The sequence below is a fragment of the Girardinichthys multiradiatus genome, chromosome 19 (assembly GCF_021462225.1).
Source record: "Girardinichthys multiradiatus isolate DD_20200921_A chromosome 19, DD_fGirMul_XY1, whole genome shotgun sequence".
NCBI lineage: Eukaryota > Metazoa > Chordata > Actinopteri > Cyprinodontiformes > Goodeidae > Girardinichthys > Girardinichthys multiradiatus.
Window position 1 is genome coordinate 7,609,852 of NC_061811.1, and position 13,909 is coordinate 7,623,760.

The following is a 13,909-nucleotide window of genomic DNA, read 5'->3' on the forward strand; positions in this document are numbered from 1 at the left end:
GGAAATGAGAAGATCATGTGAATGAAGAGAGGTTCTTCCTGTTCTAGAAGTGATAGATTATTCGGGGAAAGAATAAGTCACGTCACTGAACGGAGTTTGACAGGATAGAGCAGACAGGGGGGACAGACAGGTGAGTAAGGAAGTGGTGGTGGTAAGTATTTCTGTGTGAGCACCAGGGAAGCTGCAGCCATGAAACAAGGAAGGGGGACTGGGTAATGATTCCGCGGTAGACGCCAACTTAAGGAATGAGTCTTCCTGGTTTTCGATAATACTTCCAGGAGATCCTCTGAAGATTCTATGAGGAAGGACAAAAAAATGATCATAACTTGAATCGGGGAGAAAAACACACGCAAAGAGGTTAGCCTGTTTACCGCTCTGCCATCTGTTCTGGGGATCCAGGCCCTCTTTAAGCACCTCCTGATGAGCCTTAACAAGCTACAGCTGTGGATATGCACCTGTCGGTCACACCCTGAAAGAAGTGAGAGAGCAGAACCAACCCAAACAACCTGTGCACAGAAACACTAAAAGGACAAGTTCGTTGTGGTGGCATTAAGTTGAGGGACAGCCTGGGCAAGCATCTGTAGGAAAATAGATGGGGGAAAATAATTAACTAACCAACCAACTAGCTAACTAAAATAAATAAATAATAAATAAAATATATTCAATTTAAACAACTGTTATAAAATGTTAATAATCACTGCAAAAAAACTAACAAGAAAAGTAAATGCTGTTATTGTAAATTGATATGAAGTTAATCTAAAAGTCCAACAAAATGACAGAAGTAATTAAAATGGAAATAAATAATTAATTTCTAAAAGTCAAAACCAAACAAAAATATATGTGCTGAGTTTGCTTTTTACAACAATTAGTGGTCTCTGGTGTCCTTAGGTCTGCAGGAAAGCTGTTCTATAGATGAGGGCCATAGTAGGAAAATGTTGCCTCACCGTGGGTTTTTGTTAAAAAGCAGATCTGATAAATATGTGGAACTAGGACCAATTATGATTTAAAAAATCATTAAACGCTCCAGTAGTGTGGAAGGAGGCACCAAACCATCTCCTTTCTGTTACATTTTGTTGGTTTTTTTCCCATCTGATTCCTGTGTGGGAAGCAAAAAAAATAGATTAATCTGCAGGTCCATCTGCAGCACTTCAGAAACAGACCACCATAATTCCAATGTCAGTGCCTAAAATTCCCTCTAAAACACACACATACACAACCACCATCTGGTGCCCAGCACAATCTCATACTATGTTAAACCACCCCCCCTACACACACACACACATACACACACAGACACACCTCTGTGCCCTGTGCTGGATTACCTTCTCAGTATTTACATCTTGCAAATCCAGGCAGCGTTCTCTGATAGGGGCCATGTGTAATCTGAAGGTTATATTTGTGTGTGTGTGTGTGTGTGTGTGTGTGTGTGTGTGTTGTGAGGGTGGGGCTGTAATTTGTTCCCACTCAGCACGGGGACAGTATCAGCATCAGTGACATCTGTTCAACACAGGGCCCACACTGTAGAGCATCATCTCCACATGACAGCAAAATACACACACACACATACAGCCCTAATACAGTTATAAACAACTACAAACCTTCATGCAAAAGCTGGTACAGACTATGGATGGATAGAGTTTAGCAAAAAAGCCTTTGCTGTTAATAAAAACCTCTTTTTCTTGGTGGAGAAAATAGTTGCATTGCCCAATTTTGACCCATTTGTTGACACAAATCAGCTTTAATTCTTTAGGGTTCTGGGAGCCTCTTATGCATTCAGTTATTGTGTCAGATGTTCGACTGGATTTAAGTTGGGCGACCGACAATAAAAGGGCATTGTCTAACGATGGTGTGTGCAATGACGTCCAAAGAGTTAAATTTTGGTATCAGTTTACCAGACTATATTCTCACAGTATTTCACCAACTTGTCTAAATGTATTACAACTAAATTTAAACAGGCTTCTACATAATTTCACTTCATCTGTGGAGTCTTGTGCAGTGAGCGAGCATCGGGCCTATGGCAGTTAAAAGAATTTCTTATTGTTTTATGGATAAATCGTACATGCTATTTCCAGGTCTTTCTTAAACTATCTGAGTGGTTTTCGGTTCTTGGACAATCATTTTAGTTGGTTTTTTGACTCCTTTGTGAGAAATCTTTTGAAACGCATCATGTTTGATTTACGGTAAAAGGACTTGCTATAACACTCATAACTCTGGAAATGGATATGTAACAAAAGTCATAAATATTTATTTATAATAAAGTTACGTCCTTGAGAAAGCTCCTTAGTTTTACCCATCATGAGGTGCTTCTTCTGTGAAAGCCTGGCAATGAGAAACCTTTTCATAGGCATCAATTAAAACTTATATTAATTTGCTCTCAGAGGGGGCAGGATTGCTTACTATGTGCTCCAAGGCCAGACGGGATATATATATATATATATAAAAAGTCCAAATGCCATTTAGGTTAGGGATTTGAGGGCTAGATGAATAAAGATGCTTATTTTCTTAGTGATTGATTTGCTTTCTGTGCACGCGTTAAAGTAACAGGTTTAAATAAGTGACCATTTAGAGTGAGTAAAGGTCAAAAGAAATTAAACTGAAATCATTTTCACATTTGATTTAGTAAAATCAATGATAACCTATTTCTGTGCAGGAAATTAAAGAAGTTAATGAAGCATGGATACCTTCAAATGAGTTGAGTTTGACAGGATAGTTATATATGTATATATAATGAATTATATATATATATATATATATATATATATATATATATATATATATATATAAATTATGATTATAAATTAAGCTAAAATGGACTGTATGTTTAATTTTGTTTGAGATATTTTAGTAAGACTATGCTGCCTATTCTCTTATAGATTATTTTAGAGCTACTCATTAGTTTCAGGTTACATCTGTAGTCAGAAAAGTTCCAGTCATAAGTTTACATCCTCTTTTTGGCATTGATATTGTTTTAGCCAGCATAGAATAAATTTTTACTGTTACGCTGATGACACTCAGCTTTACTTATCCATGAATCCTGATGAGCCCAACCAGTTAGATAGACTACATGTCAGGATGTAACATTTTGGACTTTGTTTTGTGGCTCTGTGTTTTAACTTTTGCTTTGATGTTTCTATTTTGGTTTTTGTATCATGTGTATTAGTTCTTCCTCCCTCTACCGCCTCCTAGTGTGTGTTGTTTTCTTCCTCTCGCTCTTAGTTCCTTTCGTGGTTGCTTTCTTATTACTTTGTGTGGTATTATTATTATTATTATTATTATTATTATTATTATTATTATTATAGTTCTTTGTCTACCTTGGATTCTCATTTACTATCTCTTTGTTTATTTATGGTTAGGTATTTGTTCTCTTTCCAGGTCTTCCTTTAGTTAGTGTTTATGTTTGGGTTGTTTACTTTTGTAAATCAGGTTCTCCTTATGGGCTATTTGTTTGTTCTTAGGTTGTTGTTGTTGGTGTTCCTATGTTTCCCTCTAGTTTCTCTGTTTACTTTAGTTCATGGTTATAGTTTTGCTTGGTCTGTGTTTTCTGTTTGTTTATTAGTCTTTTCACCCATGCTCAGTCTTTGTATTTGTTTCACCTGTTCCTTCTGCCTCCTTGTCACACCTGTTCCCTGTTTCTTTGATTACCTGCCCTTTGTTATCCCTCAGTATATTAGTTGGTTTTGTGTCATTGTGTGTTTCTGGTTCGTCTTCGTCACAACCCCGTTCCCACCATGACTATGCTTTGTTTATGCTTCGTTTTGGAAAACCATGTATAACTTGCCATGAGAACCTGCCGTGCTTATGTAAGTTTTTGATCTTGTCTCTGGTTTGTTCCTGCAATGTTTTTGTTAAGTTTTTTGAAAATAAACCAAAGCATTACTAAGATACTGCTGCCAAGCTCTTGTCTGCACTTTGGTCCGACCCAAAACCCCATCATGACACTGCAAGCATGTCTTGAAGACATAAAAACTTGGATGACTTTAAATTTTCTGCATCTAAATTCAGACAAGACCGGAGTCTTTAAAAAAGACTTACCTGGATGGCATTAAATTGACCTCCGATAATAAATTAAAAAACCTTGGTGTTATTTTTGACCAGGACATGTCATTTAAACCCCATATTAAACAGGTTTCTAGGATTTCCTTCTTTCATCTCCGGAACATTGCCAATATTAGAAATATCCTATCTAGGAGTGACGCTAAAAAACTAGTCCAGGCATTTGTTACTTCAAGGCTGGACTTTTGTAATTCATTACTATCAGGATGTCCACAAAATCCAGTTAAAAGCCTTCAGCTGATTCAAAATGCTGCAGCAAGAATTCTGATGAAAATTAAAAAGAGAGATCATGTTTCTCCTATTTTAGCTTCCCTTCATTGGCTCCTTGTTAAATCCAGAATAGAATTTAAAATTCTCCTCCTCACATATAAAGCCCTTAATGATCTAGCTCCATCATACATCAGAGATCTGATTGTTCCATATGTTCCTAACAGAGCACTTCGTTCTCAGACTGCAGGTTTACTGGTGGTTCCTAGAGTCTCTAGAAGTAGAATGGGAGGCAGATCCTTTAGTTATCAGGATCCTCTCCTGTGGAACCAGCTCCCAGTTTTAGTCCGTGAGGCAGACACCCTGTCTACTTTTAAGGCTAGGCTTAAAACTTTCCTTTTTGATAAAGCTTATAGTTAGACTGGCTTAGGTTATCCTGAGCTATCTCTGTAGTTATGCTGCTATAGGCTTAGTCTGCTGGATGATATAATGACCACTTTCACCCTCTTCGCTACATTCTCACACTACTCTCCAATTCTGCATTATTTGCTGTTATTTCAGTTTTTAACTTTATGTTCTCTCTCTTTTCTCTTCATAGAAGCTACACCTGGCCTGACTCTGTGTCTACCTGTGACACCTTTCTGGAGAGGGGAATCGTCCGAGCTTCTGCTGGCAACAACTTAATGCTCCCCCTCTACCGATGATCCACATAGCCCTGTCTTTCGGTGTTTAACCCTTTCTCTCTCCTTGACATGGCAATTGACTGAGCTTTTACTGTAACTAACTCTATGTGTTCTCTTTCAGACTCTATCCTTGAAAACTGGCTCAGAGTTTATCTGTTCTTTCTTTCTAGATGAAACAACTAAAGGAGCTACATCCATTAACATTTACTTTTCCTTCCCATAGAAAGTATTCCTGGATCAGTGCTTCTTTGTTCTCTTTGTGTCTCTGCTCTGTTCTCTGTAACCCCCAGTCGGTCGTGGCAGATGGCCGCTCACACTGAGCCTGGTTCTGCTGGAGGTTTCTTCCTGTTAAAAGGGAGATTTTCCTCTCCACTGTCGCTACATGCATGCTCAGTATGAGGGATTGCTGCAAAGTCAACGCCAGTGACTGTCCACTGTCTCTACATGCTCATCCGGGAGGAGGGAATGCTGCAAGTCACTGACTGGATGCAATCTGCTGGGTTTCCTTAGATAGAAAAACTTTTTATCCAATTTGAATAAATAACTGAATCCGACTGCACTGTTCAATGGTTAGGATTAATTGGAATGTATGTACCTGACGTTTGTGAAGTACCTTGAGACAACATGTGTTGTGAATTGGCGCTATATAAATAAACTGAATTGAATTATTAATTTGGGCTTTTTAATTATTTATTTGAAGCATTCTTTTTTCAGGGTTGAATGACTGATCAACATACAGTCGCAATGACATTTGATGCTACACAAGTTTGAATTTGTTGTAATTGCCTACTGGATCAAAAGCATGCATCCAGACTGAAATATGTACACACACACAAATATTGGCTTAAATGGCCTTTAAATGTAACTTTCTGTGAACATTCTTATGGAAATTGGTGTGCTTTCTTCAGGGCATGCAGATGCTAAGAGTTCAGGCTGTGTTATTTGAAGTGTTCAGTAACATAGTGGAAGCTGGTACAATTTCTCAGCAATTATTGTTCTGGCTGTTTTGTGGTCAGTCAGGGAGCTCTGCTACTGTAATGTTTTACCCCATTTGAATGTATGATTTTGTGCTTTATTTTGTAGTTAACAGGAGTGTTTGTTTATTTTGGCCTTGGAGACCTTGAATCTTAAACCACTCCCATGTTTTTTTACTTGTGCCCTATATAGTATGTGGTTGTTTTGCCTTATTTTATTGTAAATAAGTCTCTGACCTTGTTCACACCTGGCACCAACAGGCATCTTGAATGATCCAGTCATGTCTGGACACTGCTCAAGACAGGTGTGAATTCGAACAAGACACATTGTGTGTGAGGTTTGTTAAAACCACCTTCAGCGGATGTCTGGGACACTTGTATCTGCATGTGTTTGGCAGTCTGGCCTCAGTCTGTCTTGAGAAGTACTGAAAGTCTACCCACTGACGTGACACAACTCCCCTCAAGCAGCAGAGTTATCTGATTAGCTTTTGGGTTGAAAAAAAAATAAATAGCATTATAAAGTCATATTTGTTGTTAGCTAATCCAAAGCAAATGAACAGCTACAAGAATACTGTAAAGACAATAAAAAAGTTTTAGTTTTATTTTCTCATTTTCTCACAAGTCAGGGTTTAATTGTTCAACAGATCTCAGGATGTTGTATGGGTGACTGATTTAATCTCTACTATCAAGTTTTTTCATTATCGTATTTAGTCACTGCATTATAAAATGACCCATGCAAAGCACAAAATCTGTCTATAGTCACTTTAAGCAGCATATGCACAAAGGCATTGAGGGTTGCTTATGAGCTGTCAGCTGTTTTACTGCTGTGCTGTTTAAGGAGTAAAAATCTCAAAGCACTGATGCTGAGCTCAATGAAGTCATATTTGTTTTGTTTCCTCCCTCATTTCTTGTATGTTAAGCTGCCAGGGTAATTGTACAAAGAGCTTATAGACAGAATAACTGCACGAGCATGACTCAGATGAATCTGAGCTGTGTTATTGTCAGAATATTAACACAGATAGAAATGATGAGTGTTTCTGATGTTAGAGAAACACCAGCAGACCTGTGAATAACAGCCCACTCTGCACAAGCATTTGTGTTTATTGGCATGAAAAGCAGGTAGCCCATCACTCAAGACAGATTTTATTTGCAGGTTTAAATTGTCTTTGTTAGTCTTGTTTATTTACATCTGAGCCATCAGGATGCATGCTGTAATACCAGGCTGAAAAGGGCCCCTGTACTGCTTCTGGTCATTTTCAATCACAACTGAAGCCAGCGATATTCCACACGTGTGTGAGCTTTCAAAAAGCAAGCCGACAATGTAGAACCCAAAGAGGCGTGAAGCGGGGGGCTGCTTTCACATTGGAAATGTACCTGACGCTGCTCTGACTGAGGAGCTAGAAAGAGCTGAGCAAGATGACAAAAGTTTTGTCGTGGTACTTGACGTGGTACTGATACCAGCGTAAACTGATTGTGAGAAAAGGCAGTTATTAGCTAGCAGTTTTCATTATATACAAATGTACATCTCCTTTCCTTCACTTTTTAAATACACCTTTTGCCCTAAGATTGTTAGAGATCCCTTTCAGGTAACAGCTTTTTTGTTTAGGTCACAATAAGTCTTCCATCTTGTGTGAAAAGCATCTTGGTCTTTGTGCATATTGACCAGGTTGCGTCTGATTTGAGATGACCAGATGATCTCACAGAGCACCGCTGAACATTTGTAACCCAGCTTTGCACAGCACAGCTCTGTTCTGCCATGAGCAACAGATACACAGTAATGAAGCGGTGATCAGGGTCCACCAACCTCTATGTAGAACCGAGCTCTGCAGGCTTGATAGAGCATTACACATAAGTATCAGAAAACTCCTAAACGATTAAACACAATGGTGGTGTATGACTATCGTTTCTGTTTCATTTCAAAATATCTGCTACTGAATAAACTATACTTAGCTGACCCCATTTGTTCTGTCTCAGCATGCTTCGGAGCAACTCATTCAGTGTGTATTTATGGTGGGAAACAATGAGCATCAAAGTGCCAAGGTGAACTTTTTGTGTTTTTACCTTAAATTTATGGTCAGCTGGACATACAGACCCTCATTCATTGCTACACATCAAACTCTAGTCACATCACTAGTTTACCCTTTCACCAGCCAGCTGATGCAGGGCTGTGACCACCTCAGTCAGGTGCTACAGTGGTGGTCTCACTTTATCTCCCCACACTCCCCAACTTGGTCTGTTCACAAAAACCACAAGCAGCAAAAGGTTTTTCAATCCCACCATCAACTCCTTACAAGAATAAGTGTATGTAACCCCCTGTCTGGAACTTGAACTATGCTTTTGAGTCGAAAATAGCTGTGATTTGTTTGGTCAAGTGACAATGAAATCCTCTTCTTTCCATACAGAAACACCAGAGAGCAAAGCAAACGCTCAAATTGTGGTCTCATGGTTCATCTGTTTCTCGCCAACTCAGTTGGGATGCACACAGAGAAGAAGAAGAACAAAAAGGAATGAAGTCACAGCTCATGCATTCAGGGAAATGGATGTGGCTGGGATGAAGTGATGATCATCTCTGTTCTCCGCTAAAATGAAAAATGATGGTGAGGGAGCTCGGTGCCATTTCCTGCCTGGCACAGGAAGCGCCATCTGGAGCTGAGCGCCGTCTGTGCTCTGTTGTTTCCTTGTATGCTGTTGTAATAAGTCTTGTTGCTGCTGTTTTCCCTCTCAGTATTGTTTTTATTTCTAAAGCAATGTGTAAAAGGGAAACCATATTGCTGATTTAGGATGCTGTGTTGTGAGTGGAATGATAAAATGGACGATGAGTATGGAGTAACTCATTTGAATTGGAAGGGTTAATGGGTTGAGGCGTAAGGGTTGCATGTTGGCAGCTGCCTGTAAGACTATGACACCCTACCTCCCACAAGAAAGGCAGGAGGAAGCCACTCATCACCAGTGTGACAACCAACGTGTGGCAAGAGGAGGAAGGAAAGTTATCCATCAACACACGATGACTGCACCCTCAATCACACACACACTCGCTGCATTCATATTTCATTTGAGTCATCAAGAGCGACTGTCTCCAAAAGGAAATCTCTGACTGTACATTGTGCTCTCCCCGCTCAACAACATTATAATGTATTTTCTCTTGTAATGAAGTGACTGCTGCTGCTCCCCACAGGGCGAATGTTCAGAAGATGCAGACAAACTGAAGGCACCAGAGGAGGGAACAGCAATTCAAGTGTGAACAGAAAAACAGCCTGCAGCCAAACACTTTCACAGCGACACTGAAAGCAAGTGCATTAATTCATTTAAAGGAACCGAACTAGTGAATCTGGAATATATAGAATAAATCCATAAATATATCTACGTTTGTATTTATACACGCTGATTTATACACGTCGTTTAAGAGTAACTTCAAGGTGGCATCTGTGTGTTATCTATGAGGAATTTCTATTCTTGATTTCTTCCAGAAAACTACCTAAAACATTCATAATTTCCTGTAACATATATAGAGGACACGAAAAAAAGACTGCAAACGGGGCTTTGCTGCATCACTGACACTTTCGTGTAAAGCGTAGAAACTTAGCACCATCCAGTGGTTGATTTTGTGCTGTCCAAAATTTTTCACTGAGCTACAGACTTGAGCTTATGTGGTAAAATCACATAAGCTATGTGATGTATGATGTATGTGATGTATGTATGACATCATAGAGAAATAAGAAGAAATATCCCCTGCCTCAAGATGCCTCCTTCATCTACTTCAACATTACAGGGATCAGACGAGGCTCATTTGTCAGATTAAAAACACCCTTTGAAATAACCATTAAGCAGGTAGTAAACATATTCTTCATCAAGCCCATGTTTCTGTATTAAAAATGTATTTTTATTGGTCTAATGTAATATTCTGATCTTAAATTGTGTTTTTATTAGCTTCAAGCAGAACATCATAACAGAAATACAGGTTTGTAAACATCAGTCTGTGTCGAATTAATCTATATAATTTGTTACACAACATGTATTGATTTACTAAAATAAATGAAATTTCCAATAATATTCCAATTTGTTGAATATGACTGTATATGCATGTATAAACACAATGGAAATGCTCACACACAGCTGAAAAGCTGTGTGAGCAAGAGGCTCTGCAAACCTGATTACAACAAATCAGTTTAAAACTCTAAAATGATATTATTCACAGTTATGTTGTGTACCAATAATATTGTCTTCCTCAGTGTTGCACTGAATAGTTACTCTTCACAGCTAATAAACAATTTCTATACAAAATAGAGCAAATGTCCTGAACTGTCATCTCCTAATGCAGAGGAGATGACTTCTTCACGACCCATCTTTAAATTCTGTCGACCCTGAAGAGAAGTTACCCAGACCCTGCTTTCTCTTCTACTGGGGCAATGCTGCCCCCTGGAGAATAATAACGTGAATTTTCCCATAGTAGCAGTCTGGCATGACAAAAAAATTTATTTGCATTTAATCTAGTATGTGAAAGCAGAGATAAAGATCTCAAAATGAGTGAGTGAGAAAGTCTGACCTTGATATTTTACTGGCAGGACGGCTGCAGCGGCTTCTGCGGTGATAACCAACAGACCTTGCTGCAGCCTGCAGAAAATCCAGAATAATGAATAAGTGATGAATAATGGAGGAATAATGAAGAATAATGACTCAGGGTTAAAATGCACGATCATTGATACACATCCTGATGTGCACACTCGTGAGAGCAGATAATTATACAGCATTACCATTTATCTTTCTCCCAGAAACAACATGGTTCCACTCTCACCTGTGGTGCACACAGCAACAGCAACCATGTAATGTCCTGCTCACCTCAGTGTTCCACGTGTTAATTAGTGCATCTTTCCAACATATAGTGGAAATCTTGTCAGTTTTGTTCTAATTTGGGTACTTTTTGATGCTGTAGCATCTATTTAATAAATTAACACTTAATATATTTGTTTATACCTTAACTAAGGTGCTAGTTAGTTTTTCTCTAGGGTGAAGAGGAAGCGAAAGCTGGGCAGCGAGGTCATAGCTTGGTCCTCCTCTGCAGTAATAAGGAAAGTGTGGCTGTCGTCATTGAAAAAGGTTCACACTTTAACCAACAAAAGCAATGGAAACTTTTTTTTTTTACAGGAAACAACATCAGCAACATGAAACTTAATGCCAAACCTAAAACACGGTGCTTTGGAAAATGTACGTTTGTAATGAGATTTTATGAGATAAAACAGACCAACAGGAAGTGGTACAGGGTTTCTATAGGGTTTGTTGTCAATTTGTATCAACCACCTCTTGTTTGATTTTGATTTTTTTTTTAGTCACCTAAAACGTAAATGGACTCCACATTCATGTGATTTAATCTTCCATTAAATATCCAGCTTTTCTGTGAAGGCCTCAGAGGTTTGTTAGATAACATTAGTGAACAAACAGCATCAAGAAGACCAAGGATCACAGCAGACATGTCAGGGAGAAAGATGTGGAGAAGTTTAAAGCAAGATTAGGTTCTAAAATAATATCCCAAGCTTTAAACATCTCACAGAGCTCTATTCAAAACATCTTCTGCAAATGTAAAATAGTATGTTGGGTTTGACATTTTTGGACTTTGTGTTTTGTTTTCTTTCAACTTGATGTTTCTATTTTGGGTTTTGTAGTCATGTTGTTTATTTCTTTCAGTTTCCTGATAGTTCTTTTCTCTCTCTCCTGCCTCCTAGTGTTCTGTAGTTCTTTCTCCCCTCGCCCTCAGTTCCCTTTGTGTTGTTTTCTTATTTATTACTTAGAATGGTTTTCTCTTTATTATTATTATTATCAGTCAGTCAGTCATTTTCTACCGCTTATTCCATAGTGGGTCACAGGGAAGCTGGTGCCTATCTCCAGCAGCCTATAGGCAAGAGGCAGGGTACACCCTGGACAGGTCGCCAGTCCATCGCAGGGCAACACACAAACAACCATGCACACACTCATTCATACACCTAAGGGCAATTTAGAGTTACCAATTAACCTAACAAGCATGTCTTTGGACTGTGGGAGGAAGCCGGAGTACCCGTGAGAACCCACGTATGCACGGGGAGAACATGCAAACTCCATGCAGAAAGACCCCCGGTCGGGAATTGAACCCAGGACCTTCTTGCTGCAAGGCAACAGTGCTACCAACTGCGCCACCGTATTATTATTATTATTATTATTATTATTATTATTATTATTATTATTATTATTATTATTATTATTATTATTATTATTGTTATTATTATTATTATTATTATTATTATTATTATTATTATTATTATTCTCTAGCTTAGTTTTTCAAATTTGTCTCTATTTTTCCAGTCCCTCTTGATAGGTTAGCTTTAGTTATTGTTTACGTTTGGTTTACATTTATTCTAGTTCTCGCTTTCCCTGCTTCCTTCCCAGTTAGTTCTGTCAGTGTTGGTTTAGGTTTATTTACTTTTTGTAGTTAGGGTTTCTTTATGGTTTCTTCTGTTAATTCTTATGTTGCCAGTTTCTTGGAATTTAGGTTGTTGTGTTTCTTCTGTTCCCTCCAGTTTCTGAGTTTCCTATAGTTCCTGGTTATTCCTGATTCTATGCTTCATTTGGTTATTTATCTTTGTCCATAGTTTTGCTTAGTTCTGTTTTCTCTGAGTTTGTTTTAGTCCCTTTCTCATAGTTTACTTTCATAGTCAGTTTTCCTTTTCCTCTACCTCCCTGCTCCTCTTTGTGAATTAGTATTGTTTATCTTTTGATCCGGTTTCCCTTTGGTAATTTCATAGTCTAGTTTCTCTTATGTTCCCTTTGTCTTCCAGTCTGGTCACCATAGCAACCATTCATATTCCCTCAGTTTTCTGCAGCCTGGTCCACACCTGATTCATGTCTCCTCTGATTACCTGCCTCCCTGTCTCATTGGTCCATATTCCACTTTCCTCAGTTGATAAGCTCTCTGGTTTTCATTGTTCCTTGCTGGTTCCTTACGTTCACTACCTCTGTTTAAGTTCTGTTTGTGCTACGCTCTTCCACTGAGAACTCATGTAAGTTTTTGGTTCTACTCATGTTTGTTCCAGGAAATACTTATGTAACGTTTTTGAAAACCTTTTGATTAAAGAAGGGTGTTTGTTCTCATCCTGCTGCTGCCCAGTGTTTGTCCGCTCTTTGGTCCACTACAGCCACAGAATATGACAGTATGGAAAGATCAGGCTCAGGTCCATGATATCTCCGGTCTGAACATCAATACATGCCACACTTTTCTGTATTTATTTGTAAAAGTCAAAGATCAGACCATCATATCTGATCAGTTTCCTTTTTCCTGCTGAAGAAAAGGCACACCACAGCATTGTCATCCACATGCTTACTCTGCCCCCTACATGGCTCATAGGTGTTGTTCTCAACCAACCTGAGGTCTTCACAGAACAGTTGTATTTAAATTGAGATTAAATAACTCACGGGTGGACTCTCATAAATAAGAAACTTCTGCAGGTATCTGTTTACACTTATTTAGTGGCTTCGGTATAGAGGGACTAGAAGCACATTCACAAAAATGTATTGCAGGAGTGTGAATTCAACTACAGTTATATTTTATATTATTTTATGTTTAAAACATTCTGCTTTGTACCAATGCATTGGTTACAATGTTGGGGCTCAGTGCTAGGGTATGGTAGGTTCTGATTCAGCAGTATTCAGCAGAGTTAACAGCCCTTAATACCTTAAACTAAGAACATATCTGAGGACAGATCTGCTACTTGCATGTGTGATTCTTGAAGTAGCAGATACAACTTATAACAAACCTTTCTGGTGTGGTTTGAGGGTTGTTTCATTTTTTTCTACAGAAAGTGGTGCAACTTCTAATGACCTCTATAACTCAAGCTAGTTACGATGCTTTGAAATGAGTTGTGTTAGAGTGTATGAAAAACAGCAAAAAAAAAGGCTCAGCATCACATGACAGACCCCAGAGTATCAACCAGAGTCACTAAATTAAATGTATAAGATTAAATATACTGC